The sequence below is a fragment of the Platalea leucorodia genome (genome assembly GCF_965183815.1).
Source record: "Platalea leucorodia genome assembly, chromosome: 29".
In the NCBI taxonomy this organism is placed as follows: domain Eukaryota; kingdom Metazoa; phylum Chordata; class Aves; order Pelecaniformes; family Threskiornithidae; genus Platalea; species Platalea leucorodia.
The window spans coordinates 148,638-160,768 of NC_138851.1; the positions used below are offsets into that span (position 1 = coordinate 148,638).

A 12,131-nucleotide genomic window follows, 5' to 3' on the forward strand; every position below is an offset into this window, starting at 1 on the left:
TACAAAAAGAAGATATGCCCCAAAACCGGCTCCAGGCACCCTGCCTGGTGGCGCTACCTCCCTCTCAGCGCCTGCACCTTAAAAGGGGGGTCAGAGGACACCCGAGCGCTCCGAAAATTCCCCTTTTTACTCCTCGGGCCCTGCAAAGAGTTGGAATTTTCCCCTCGGCCTGGAAGAGCGGATCGGCAGCTCTGCAAACAAACATCCGTCAACAGGCGCAAGGTCAGGCTCATCTGTAAATACGTCGTCTCCAACTCAACGGCAGGACTAAGCGGCAATCTTGTTTTTCTTGCAACCTGATCTGGTTTTGACGGGGAATTCTTCTATCCAGGACAGCGTCCAGCCCTAAACGCAGGCAAGGAGAAGCAGTAAAAGGCTTTTCCCTACCTTTATTCTACAATCGGACCCTGCTCCCTCGTCTTTCTGCTCGGAGGTGTCTCAGTTCCCCAGTTCAGATGTTCCGTTTCGCTAGCAATAGGATAATAAATCCTATTTTTTCCCCTTTTCGCTCTTTATCCAGTGACTCCGCGGGCAGAGGCGGCGTTCAAAAGCAGAAAATAAAAAGCAAAGAGATCAAACTCCGTCCTGCGGAGCAGCACCATACCGTTCCCCTTTGCTCTTCCCCCCGGAGGGAACCGGATCGTGCCCAAATTAACGAATTACACCCCGATTCGGTAGGAAAGGATCACGCCGGGGGCTTGGGAGCAGCATCAAGTTGGGAATCGTCTCTTTAAATACATCAAAAATAACAGTGATGTTTAGTTTGGAACCAGCAGCAAAGCTCAAACCTTATTTTTAGCGTTCATCCCGCTTTTACCCATCCCCGAATTCTTCCTGAGCTCCCTAAACCGGAGCGAGACGCCGAGTATCGAGCACGCCCCGGCTCCCGACGCTCGGGTTTTCGGCGCACGCGCCGGCGGGCTGGAAACCTACCTATAAATTCGAAAAAAACCCCACTCACAAACATCTCGGGTAACCTTTGGACCAGCGATTTGCACTCTAATCCCGTCCTCCCCCCGTCGGAATTAAACTCTGGACTCCGAGAATCGACTTTGCCTACGCTCGGCAACCTAAGAAAGACGCAGCTTTGCTGCCTGGACCGTAAAAATAAAATCTAGTTAGCACCGAGCTCTTGCTACCGGGATGTTCCTGCCGCCGTTATTCCAGCAGACAAATACGAGTGTTTTATCACCCAAATCTTGCAAACGGAGAAATATCTACCAGGCAGGGATTAAAAACACTTTATAAAAGCAAATATAATACAACCCGAGATGATAATTTTACACTGACGGGGATTTTTGTGCTGGCAAAGAACCCGCCTCTGGCGTCGAAACCTTTAACCACGGCATCGGTGAATATTCCTTGTGCTAAATTTCAGAAAATGATCACCAACAGCTCGCTCTGCATTTGTTTTTTCCCCCTCTCCCTTAGGAGGGGATGAGATTTCGGGGAGATCTGTGAGCATCAGGACCCAAAGGATTAATTAGGTCAGGGGTTTTAAAGGTAAAGGGATTTAAATCGATTTCTTCCCAGTTTCTTTAAGTGGAAAATTAGCACCTGAGTCATTCAGGCCCACCAAGCCCAGAGGAGTCGGGGAAAACCTCGCTTGAGACAGCCGGCGCCCCCCAAAACCGCGGCGGGGCTCTCTTCATCGGATTTATTACGGTTTCACCTCCCCCAAAAAAGCTACTTCGAGCCAATCTGAGCACAAACCTCGATCCCTGCTCCGCCGCAGTCCCCGTACACGCACGTAATTCCATAAGGAGATTCCAGGAGCAGCGCCAATTCCTGCTTTTGAGGCAGAAACCGGCTTTAAATTGAAGACGAGCGGCACGTTGGGGTTCAGGAGCCTCCTCCCCGTTACGGCACTGTCTCCAAATCTCGAGGAATTGCTCGTTCCACCTCTCGGGTGCTCATTTTCCCTGAGAAGCAGCGAGATGCGAGCTCACCGTTTGATTCTAAACGCGACCGTTTTCAACCCGAATCGGCGACTCCGCAAAAGGAACTTGAAAATTAAACCCAAAATGTCGATTCTTCCAGAAATCAAGGTTTTACGTACAAAATATGATGCTTTTAAGGTTTTTTTGTCAGGAGGAAGAGGAGGGAAAAGAGCTTTTATAAGGAGACTGATTTAATTTGTAGCCTTGCTACAAGGCTGACGTCTCCGCCAGCTCGCTGGCGAGCCAGGGCCACAGCGCTGGGATGTTTTCGGAGCGCAATTCCTGCGTGTTTCATCATAACCCTCCAAGGTTCGGCTCCGCGGGACCCGAGCTCACCCTGCCTCCGCAGCTGCCTTTCCCCGGAGCTGTCGGATAACCGGATAAACCAGCCCGGCAAAGGATTTCCAAAGCAGGGATGCTGTTAGGGAAGAGATTTCCTGACCCATCCGCAAGCTACTCGGCACGTAGCTCGTTAAAAAAAGGGAACCGGTAAAGTTTTTTAAAAAGTAATTTAAAGTTTTCTGTGTTTTTTGTAATGACAATCGAGACCCGCCAGCCAAAAATCCCAAAGCTCCTATAAGTTACGCTCCTTTCAAATTACCGGCTTCCAAAACAGGAGTTCATAGGTAAAAGATGAAGAATGACCATTTTCAGTAGTTTAGGAAAATAAAAAAGAGGCACTCTGAGCTCAGGCCTACGAGGACAGTCTCGTAACAGCTATTTAGTACCGGTTTTTAGAAAGCCTGCAGCCCAACACGATTTTTATTGTTGGCTATCATCGATCTGATCCATCGCCAGTCGCGTATTAATCAAGAGACAACGCCACGGGTCTGATTGCCCATCGCGCCGGTCTTATGCAAGTAAGGGGTCTTATGCAAGTAAGGGGTGTAGGCGCGGAGTAAACGGGACTTTGCACCGTGGAGCTTTAAGCTGGGCTTAAAGTTTCAGGAGCAAATCAGTTGAGTAGAGCCGGCCCGGCGCCGCTCTCGATTCCCAGGGTTTCGGTCACTGCCACTCAGCCGAGAAAAAACTTCCTGCCCCAAGGATATTTTTTTAAGGGTTATTCCTCTCACTTTAATACCCCTTTGGCACGGCAAATTAGCATAAAAAGGCCGACCGGGTGATTAAGAACTCTCTCCGCTGCTTCGGGAACGTGGCTTTCTTCATCCTGCTCAACGTTTTAACTTGCCGCGCTGCGCGTTCGCTGTAAAAACGCAGAAAAAAAGGAGCTACGCAACCCAAAACGCGACGAAAAATAAAAATCTGAGCACGCCTACCCGGCCTGGCTGAGTTTTTGTCCCTGCATTGAATTTAAACGATGTAAATACCGAATTCTTCGCTTGGGTTTTGCACATTGAAAGTACAGCTCAAGAGAGGATGGGCGCAACAGAAATATTCCGGAAAAAAAGGAATTTTGCCTTGAGGACAGTCCTGGGGAAGAGGTCTCCGTGCCGAGTCCTTCCCGCAGGACGAGCGGCCGCAGGGTTAAGCCAAGGCTGACTCCCAAAACCTCCACTTGAGCCAAGCGCAAAGGAGGTGAGACCAGAGCACGGGAGAGGAGCCGTGCCCGTCGGATCGCCTCCTTGCTGGATCGGCAGCGGCCAGGAAGACCTTACAGCAACGGAAATGACGGGGAAAGGAACAAAAACACCAAACGCGCTTATTTTGAGAAGTTTTGGGGCTACTAAAGCTTCTTTTTCTGGCGTGACGGAGCCCGCGACCAGCAACGCAACCAGATGGCAAAAGGGTCTTGGGGTGTAGCTGAGGAGGAGGAGGGAGAAGGGTTCAAAAGTTGACCTGTAACCATGAACCGAGGATCCGCACCGTAAACCGCGACTCCTCCCGCACGCGGACGGGTTCCCCGCGCTTCTACACAGCCAACGCGTCCCGAGCATCAACTTTTTTCACAGAGGCGAATTGCACAAACCCAAAATGAGGTGAAAACAACTTTTTTCTTGCTTGTTGGAAAAAAAAGATGGGGTTATTCCTCCGGCTGCGGTGCTGCCCCGCCCCTCTCCCGGCCCAAAACAACCCCTCAGCGCGGGGTGAAAAATAAAAATACGTTTCCCCGCGTGGCTGCGCAAGTGGTTTTGGGCGGGAGGGAGAACAGGACGTCGCCGCCGGGAAAGCCCAGACCAAGAGGAGAGGCTTCGGCCCAGGAAACACCCTTGGGTATCCCAGTTCCCGCGGCCCAGCTCGGTCCAGGGGAGGAACGATCCCGTAACTCGGATGATAACGTTAGTTATCGCGACGCGTGGATTTGCTGCGCAGCAGGGAGAAACCCACCCTGGGGTGAGATCGCCTGTATTTCGCTAAAATTAAATATCGTCAGGGTTCAACTGATCTTACCTAAAGCTGGGATCTATCTGAAGATGAACCGAGCTGCGCTCGCCACTTCCAGCAAAAGGATAAAAAGCGACGCTTGCTCTGCACCGTTTCCGCTTCTTTTCAACCCAAAACTTCCCCGGGAGACCGCAGCTCAGCGGCGGCGGCGCGGGGCTCTGGTTACCTGCAAATTCCTTCCCTACGGAGCTCCGGCCCTGGTCGAGTCTCGGGGCGGGAATACACCCCAGCGCCAACATCTGCGGGCTGAGCGGCTCTAGAAACACAGGTTTTATTAAAAAATAAATCAAACGGCACATTCCTGAGCCAAACATTGGATCCTTTCGCTCACGGCGTAGAAAAGAAGCTGCAAAAGCACCTCAAATATTCCATTTTTTTCCCCTAGCGTCCTGCCTTCCTAATTCTCCGCTCTCGTTACCGTTAATTTTTACTGCAAGGATTCGCCTCTGGAGAAGCGGCTGCTGCTGACGGGGGAAAAACCAACAGCAGAATCGCAAATCTTTCGACGGTCTGTGAGATTACGGCTCGTTAAATAGCTCATTTATTGCCCTTCGTTTCCTAGAATCCATTTATTATAAATTCAAGGATTATTCTTTAAATAATCTCTAACCCTGCTGGCTGATCGCTCCAAGCGCGCCGCGAAGCTCCGGGATAAATCAACTCAGAAAAGCTCAAATAAGTTTTAAACGTTATTTTAATTAGCAGGTATGACATAATTTAAGTTTCCAAGCTTGTTTTTCTTTCGTATCTGAGTTATTAACGCCAACTTGCTGGCAGACAATAATTAAATTAAGCTGACACGATACTGTAAAAGACTATTTAATTGCTGAAGCGCCCAGGTTTGTTTAAACATATAATTGCTTAATTACGCGTGTATTCATTTAACATTATTCAGATTTTTTAAGTGCGCCGCTCGTCCTGTAAGTAAGGCAAAAAGCTGACCTAGAAATCTCAAGTTTTAATTTAACTCAGCGCCCATTCAAATAAAAACGCAAACGGCTTCGTTAGCGCTGCTCCGGGCCCGTCTGACCCCCTCGCAGCTTGCTAAGCCCCAGCGCTAACGAGCACCCACGCTGCTAAGGCCCAACTTTAGGCTTTACAACTCAAATAAACCCCGTTTTAAGTTGGGTGGACGCGGTTTTGCTCCGACAACTCCCCCAGAAGTCGCACGGCGAGTTCCCGTCAGTCCGCTCGGACTAAAACCCAACATTTTTCAATTACCCTTTTGTTAATCGTTAATTCTGCCCCATTTATAGGTATTTTTATAACCCCCGAGAGGCGCTACGCGCCAGCCACCTCTAGATCCGGGAGGAAAAACCACCCCAAACTCCAGTTTTCAGCAATTTGCCGAAATCTCCGGTTTTAGCTGATTTACCACAGGGAAACCCGCAAGGGCCTCGCACCACGCCCGCTTAAAATATTACGGAAAAAAGCAAAATAATTTGCAATCGGGGAACACAGACCTGTCCCAGGAAATTCTTATTTCGCTCGGCTGCCCGGCGCGGACCACGTTTGCTTTGCAGGCTCCGAGACCCCTTTGCTTTCCACAAGACACCGGGTTTTGGGCTATTTTGTCCTAAAAACGTGGATTTTTTGACCTTGCGGGTTTGATATTGTCATTACAGGAACACTCCTGAGCCTGCAAAGCCGAATTAGGCTTGAAATACGTTATAACGACAACTTAATTGCAGAAAAATCAGCATTTGGGCTAAGCCCAGACTAACGAAGGCCTCAAAACCCGCACGCCCTCGGCTCCCTCCCTTTCCTAAATCGGGAATATTTCTTCGCAAGGCAAGAAACCAACGTTAAATCCCTCAAATTTCAGACCGATCCGCGATTTCCCATTTCCGGGCCATCGCTTACGGCGTTACAGGATGTTTGCCCAAGTCCTCGTCGCTACCAAACAGTTCCTGTTTCTGGTTGGGTTTTATTTTTTTTTTTTTTTTTTTAAGGTTGTTTTGTGTTTCTCTGGATCTGCGCCATCTCCCTCCTCCTTCGGGCTTCGCCGTCGCCTCAGAGCGAGACTCAGGGCAGGATGGTCCCGAGCCTTTTGGAAAAGTTATAATTAGGAACTTTCCTCCCGCTCGCAGTTAACGAGCGGCGACGCGGCCGCGAAGGGACAAAATTCCCCCCACAAAAATACTAGGAATGGTAAAAAAGCGGCTTCCTCCCATTAAAACAGGGATCAGAAAGCCCCAGGAGGCAAGTTTCGCTCCTCAAACGCACGCCACCGCTTCCCAAACACTTTGATCTCAATAATTTCGGATAAAACCTCACGATGTTCCTCCGGTTTCAGATGAAGGCAAGGCACAGCATGAAGTTCCTGCAGGAGAAGCCCAAAAACAGCAGGAAAGAGGGACAAAACGCGCCTAAAACGAAGAGTTTTGGGGCTCTGCGGGTTTGGGTCGTCCTCCCCAGCTCCCAGCTGGGAATTTCAGTCTCGTTTTGAGGTATTCCGCATCCTTCCCCCATCCTGACACCTTTCCCTTCATGCTCCAAGCGATATCTGGATCCCTACGGAAAACACCGTGTCCCGACGGAGCTTTTCCCACCTGGAGGAGTCCACCGTAAGGCAGGAGACGTGAATTAAGCCACCACAAGGTTGTAGTACACCAAAAACGCTCTTAATCCTTTTAGTCGTCGAAGCGGAGAGAAACGCGACGCTGTTTTTCTGACACCTTCCCCAAACACCACCCAAGTTCCCAGTGGTGCTGCCACTCGGAGAAATCGGAGCGGAAAACGCCCGTGCTGGAATTTAACTTGCGCTCTCGACCCAAAACGACCTTTGGGTATTTTCTCCGAACTGATATTTAATGAATATCAAACCCTTAATAAAAAGAAGAGGTTGCAGAGCGCTCGCTCGCAACTAAACCCAGGGTTTTTATCACCAACCAACCCCAAAACGTCCCAGCTCGCCCGACAGGAGCTTCGGCAGCACGAGCGACGGCGATAAACCCTTCACCCTTCCGCATCGCTGATCCGATGATCCGATACGGCGTCAATCAATTTGTGTGTCGGTACAGGAGAATCCCAGACCTTTTCCCATCACTGTGAATTAGCCGTAGCTCCGTTCTGGAAGTTTTAGAGGAAGATGGCGACTCCTCCGCGGCTTGTATACAACCGGGTCTTCTTAATCCTGGCTTAGCAGAATAGCGAAATAACTTTCCTTTGAAATAACCAAAAGGAATTGGCTCAAGGCAGCCAGGGGATTTGTCCCGGAGAGGAGGCGGATCCGGCCGCGACACGCGAGCTCCCTGCGTTGGGATTCCCTGGCTCCGCCGGGCAGCTTCCCCTTTCACATCCGCTCTTTGAATCACACTAATCCTCACCCAAAAAAAAAACCAACCCACCCAGTAACACTGCCAATATTTCCCCAAAAGCTTTTGGATTTAGATGTTAGAGAGCTTTAAAATACCCAATATTCAATTACACCCCAGAACCCCTCTACCAATTCCCTCGCAAGCTTACGGAGACTTCGTTTTCCTCCTTCTCACAGCAAGAAAGCCCAAAAACCAGATTAAAACCTGGACCCAAACCCTTCCTCCCACGGTGCTGGGGACAGGTTTCTTCCCCGCCGGCCGCTTCGGCCGAAGCCGAGCCGCGATTCACCCTAGAATTCAACGCGGACGGCGCGCGAGGAGCCCGGAGGTGACACAAAACCCCTCCCTGCGCACGTTAACGTCCCTCATCCGCCGCTTTCCGGGGGGATTTAGGCTTTGTAAGCCCACCCCGAGCAGACGCGGTTGGGTTACGGCCACCCCCCCCGCCGCTATCTCCCAAAACGAGATGCCGGCCTATTCTTGTGTCCCTTCTATATTTAGGAAGGCAACGCTCGCCACGACCCCACTGCCTTAACGAGGAGGAAATAATTATTTCCCGCAACGCCACCCATCGCTACAAACGGCAAAGTTTGCGCCTTTATCCTCCCCGTTCACCCCCAGGTCCAGGGAACGCCGACGTTATTTGTTAACGCCGCCTCAAATCCCACGGATTTCACCCCGTTTCGGCCGGCAGAGCCGCACCTGGGTTCCTTCTCGGCGGAGCACTCGGGATTTCGCGGAGGGTTAAGGTAGAATATCTTCCTGCAAATAAATGGTTTACATTCCTGAACCCGGTCCAAGCGCTGTTTGCCAGTAGATAATTACCAGGCTGTAAAGTTTACTTTGAAGAAATTGTTCCGAAATATCACGAAATGGTAACGAGGGGCGTTTGATTACCTACGCTCGATTACAGCTCCCCTCCACCCAAGCGTGGAAGACAGAAAATAACTTAATAATAAGTAATTAAAAGCACGGGAGCGACCGGCAGGTCGTTGGCCGGGGCGAGATCGATTCCTACCTGCGCCGGTCTCCGAGCGAAGCACAATTCCCGTTTCCTCTTAAAACAGAAACGGGATTCACACCGGCAACGGCTTTGCTGCCAGCGGCGATTTCGCTGGTCACCTCCACCGAAGTCACGCTCGGTATCATCAGATAACGCGGCAGCAACAGTTATTCAGCTTCAAGTAATTAACGTAGTTGTGGGGGGGGATAAAATGATCAGGAAAATCGTGTTTTACTACTTTTAAATGAGTAATCCCGTCCTCTGCCAAGGTGCAAAGATTAGAAGCCGTGTGGGAACAAGCGGCCTCGCGCGGGCGGTTTCCCCCTGTACGTTTATTTACGGTCGCTATCGCGGTTCCTCGAGTTCAGGTGTGGGGAATTCAAATATTTCTCTTTTGCCTCCTGTTTTAAAAGGCGAAGGGGCCCTCGCCTCGCACCAGAAAACAGCCGAGGGCGACCTTTAACTCACACGGCCTTAAATTGAACGCTAGAACCTCGCAGCGACACAAATTCGCTTTACGTCAATCTCCGCAAACACTTACACTAGCAGCAATCCCACCAAAGATGAATTACGGCTGCAGCGGAGCTACAGCAGCGTTTGCAAGGTTGAAATCATCAATATTTTGGTTGCCCAAAGCAGTTTGGCTCGTTTTCTTGGCTAAACCGAGCTAAACTTTGCCACGACAAGCTTAAACAGAGCTTAAACAGAGCACTTAAGCTTAACCTGAAGTCACCGCAGCGCAACCGGGCAAAACCAAACCTCCAGTAAAACTACGCCGAGCTTTTAAAGCCGCTCAAACGACCCCAAAACTTTGACGGACGACGCGGATACGAAAATCGGAAGCCAAGAAATAATCCGAGCTCGGTCAAGCGGCGGCCCCGGGGCACCTCGCACAACCACGGGCGACCCTTTTCGTTACCGACTTAATTACCGGCTTAATTCTTTACGGTATAACGTACGTCCCTACGAGCGACGGCGCTGCCTGCATTTATTCCTAAGACGGCGCCGTGAGCCGTTCGATGGGAGCAGGCGGTACGTACCCAAGGAATAACGGGGCTTCGAAGAGTTTTCTTGGGAAAACTTCTGCCGGAGAGAGCGGGGAAACTTTATTCGGAGTTAAAAAAAGCGTTATTTGGAGTAAAAAACCTACCAATCGATAGTCTGAAGTTTAAAAGGCATCGGTGGAAATAAAAACCAGCCGAGGAAAAGACCACGGAAGCACTGAGGAGAAGGATGCGCTCGTTAATAAAGATAAGAGCAGCCTGAGTTTATAACGAACAGATTTTTACTCCCTGCTGTTAATTAGCGGCGTAAAGTCGTGTCTTACGGCCAACGGGCGTTCGAAGCGAGCGGGAAGAGTCTTCACTTTCACGCCGGCGGCTAATTACCGCAGCAAACGAGCGCCGGTGGGAAGGGACCTCGTTTCGCCCATGAAACCCCCGGGGAAGGCGCAGTCGCTCCCCGGCCGGCTCCGGCTTCCGACAGCCCCCGGGTTTCCCCCTTCCCACCCAACGCGCAGCCAAAAAAAGCAGGAAAAAAAAAGAGTTCCCCTCCCCGCCTTTTCCCAGAGCTGAGCCTTCCAGCTTTATCATTCCCAAACAACTCCTAGAAAAGGCGAAAAACCGGAAAAAAGGGAGAATTCAGCTTGAAAAGGTAAAGAAACCCAGCGGCTGTGCGAGGGGAAGACGGGGCGAGGGATACCGCCCTGCTGGAAGGTGAAAATGGGCCCGAGGAGGAGCGGAGCGGCCGCGGAGCGGGCGTTATGGCGGGGAGCGGCTCGGTACCTCAGGGCCGCCCCCGCCAAGGGCACCGGGCCGGCGGCCACACGCACCCCCCGCTCCCGGCCGGGCCTGCCCCGGCTCCCCGGTCCCGATCGCCCCTCGCTGTCCGTTCCCGCCCCCCCCCCCCCCCCGCGCCTTCTCTCCTCAGCTCGGGCCTGACTGCAGGGCCCAGGGCGGGGGCGGGCGGCCTAGGCCTAACGGCGCGGCGGGAGCCTCCTTCGCCGGGCCCGGTGCGGTCCTACCCGAGCCGGTGGGGTTCCCCCGGGCGAGGGGTGAGGCGGGGAGAAGGCGGAGGCGGCGTTAAACTCACCGCGAACCAGCGGGGCCCGGCCGCTGCCTCAGCGCAGGAGCCGCCGCTTCCTCCTCCCGTCCGCCGACAAAATGGCGGCGGCAGGAAGTGCCCCCGCGCCGCCCCGCCCCACCGCACGCACTCTGCGTACCGGCCCGCTAACGCCGTAACCCGCCCCGTAACCGGGCCTACGCAAACAGCGCAGCGCTGCGCGGGTTACGCCGTTCCCGCCCAACGCAAACTCCGCAGCTCCCCCCCCCCCGCCGCCGGCTTTACGCAAACGGCGTAACCCGGAGAGCGCAAGCGGGAGGGGGGTCCCCGCTCCCCTCCCCCCCCCCGCACACCGGCACCGAGCGACCCCCCGCCGCCGCTGTCCCCCCTCACCCCCCCGCCGTTCCGTACCGGCGGCGGGGCCGCGCTTCCCCCGCCAAACAACCGGGCCGGCGATTGCGCAAAGCGCGTACGGCGCGGAGAACACCGCCCCCCCCCCCGCCTTGCGCAGCGGCCTACGCAGCCGGCGCGTGACCGCCGCTACGCCAACGGCGCCCCCCCCTCCGCCTCCCCTTACGCTGTTTGCGCAGCAGCAGGCCCCGAACCCTCCGGGCGGGCACCGCTCCGCAGTTTACGTAGGCCTCCCTGACGCAGCGGCCGCATTACGCAATGCGGGTTACGCCGGCGGGGCGACGTACGAGGCGTTGGTGAATCCCGGCCCCCCCCCCCCCATCCACCCCCTTCCCGGCAACGCCCACCCCGGCCGCGGCCCCGGCGCTTACCTCAGGCGGCGGCAGCGGGAGGGGGCCGGGCCGGGCCGGGCGAGCCGCCCTCCCGCCGGGGCCGCGTCCCGCGGGGGCCCGGAGGGAAGCGGGGAGGCGTCGCGGCGCGGCCGGGGGTGAGGAGGAGGAGGAGGAGGAGGAGGGAAGGGGGAGGGGGGGAAGGCGGCGGCGGGAGGGGGAGGGGGGGACACGGGCACCGAGGGGCAGCGGGGTCCGGCAGCGGCGCCGCACTGACCTCACCGCGCTGCGCCTCACGTCACGGCGCAGCCGGCGCCGCCCACCCGCCGCGCACCCGCCCTCGCGCCGTGACGTCGCTGGGGGGGGGGGGGGGGGAGGGAGCGCGCGGAGCGTGACATCACACCGGCGGGGGGGCGGGGCGACGCGCAGGCCCCTCCCCCTCACGTCACGCGCGCTGCCCCGCCCCCAGGGCGTCAGCACCGACGTCGTCCCCGCGCCGAGGCTGAGCCCGGGGCTGAGCTCAGCGCAGGAATGGGCAAAAAAACCCCAAACCCGACTTTTTGGGGGAAAACCCGCGCGTTTTGGTAAAAAACCCGCTGAGAACAGGGGGTTTGATCACAGCCGGCCTCGGCGGCTGCGCCCCCGCGTCATCACTGCTTTGCTTGTGATCAAATCCTTGAGGAAAAGGGGCTTGGAGACAGGGGAGGCGGCCACGACCTGCAAA

The 12,131-nt window shown here is 54.4% G+C and overlaps 1 protein-coding gene across 7 annotated transcripts in view; it reads right to left on the reverse strand.

The window, feature by feature from the left end:
- BRD4 (bromodomain containing 4) overlaps nt 1-11,588 on the reverse strand; it is an 84,739-nt gene extending 73,151 nt beyond the window's left edge. For 3 of the 7 annotated variants that reach the window (XM_082334031.1, XM_082334026.1, XM_082334028.1), the window contains exon 1: nt 11,450-11,588. The gene's annotated coding sequence lies outside the window, so the exon portion shown is untranslated. Of the gene's footprint in view, nt 1-10,697; nt 10,778-11,244; nt 11,265-11,449 lie in introns of those variants that run through there. The other 4 variants (XM_082334032.1, XM_082334027.1, XM_082334030.1 and 1 more) reach the window with 3 other exon arrangements.
- Between the last annotated feature and the right edge of the window lie 543 nt (nt 11,589-12,131).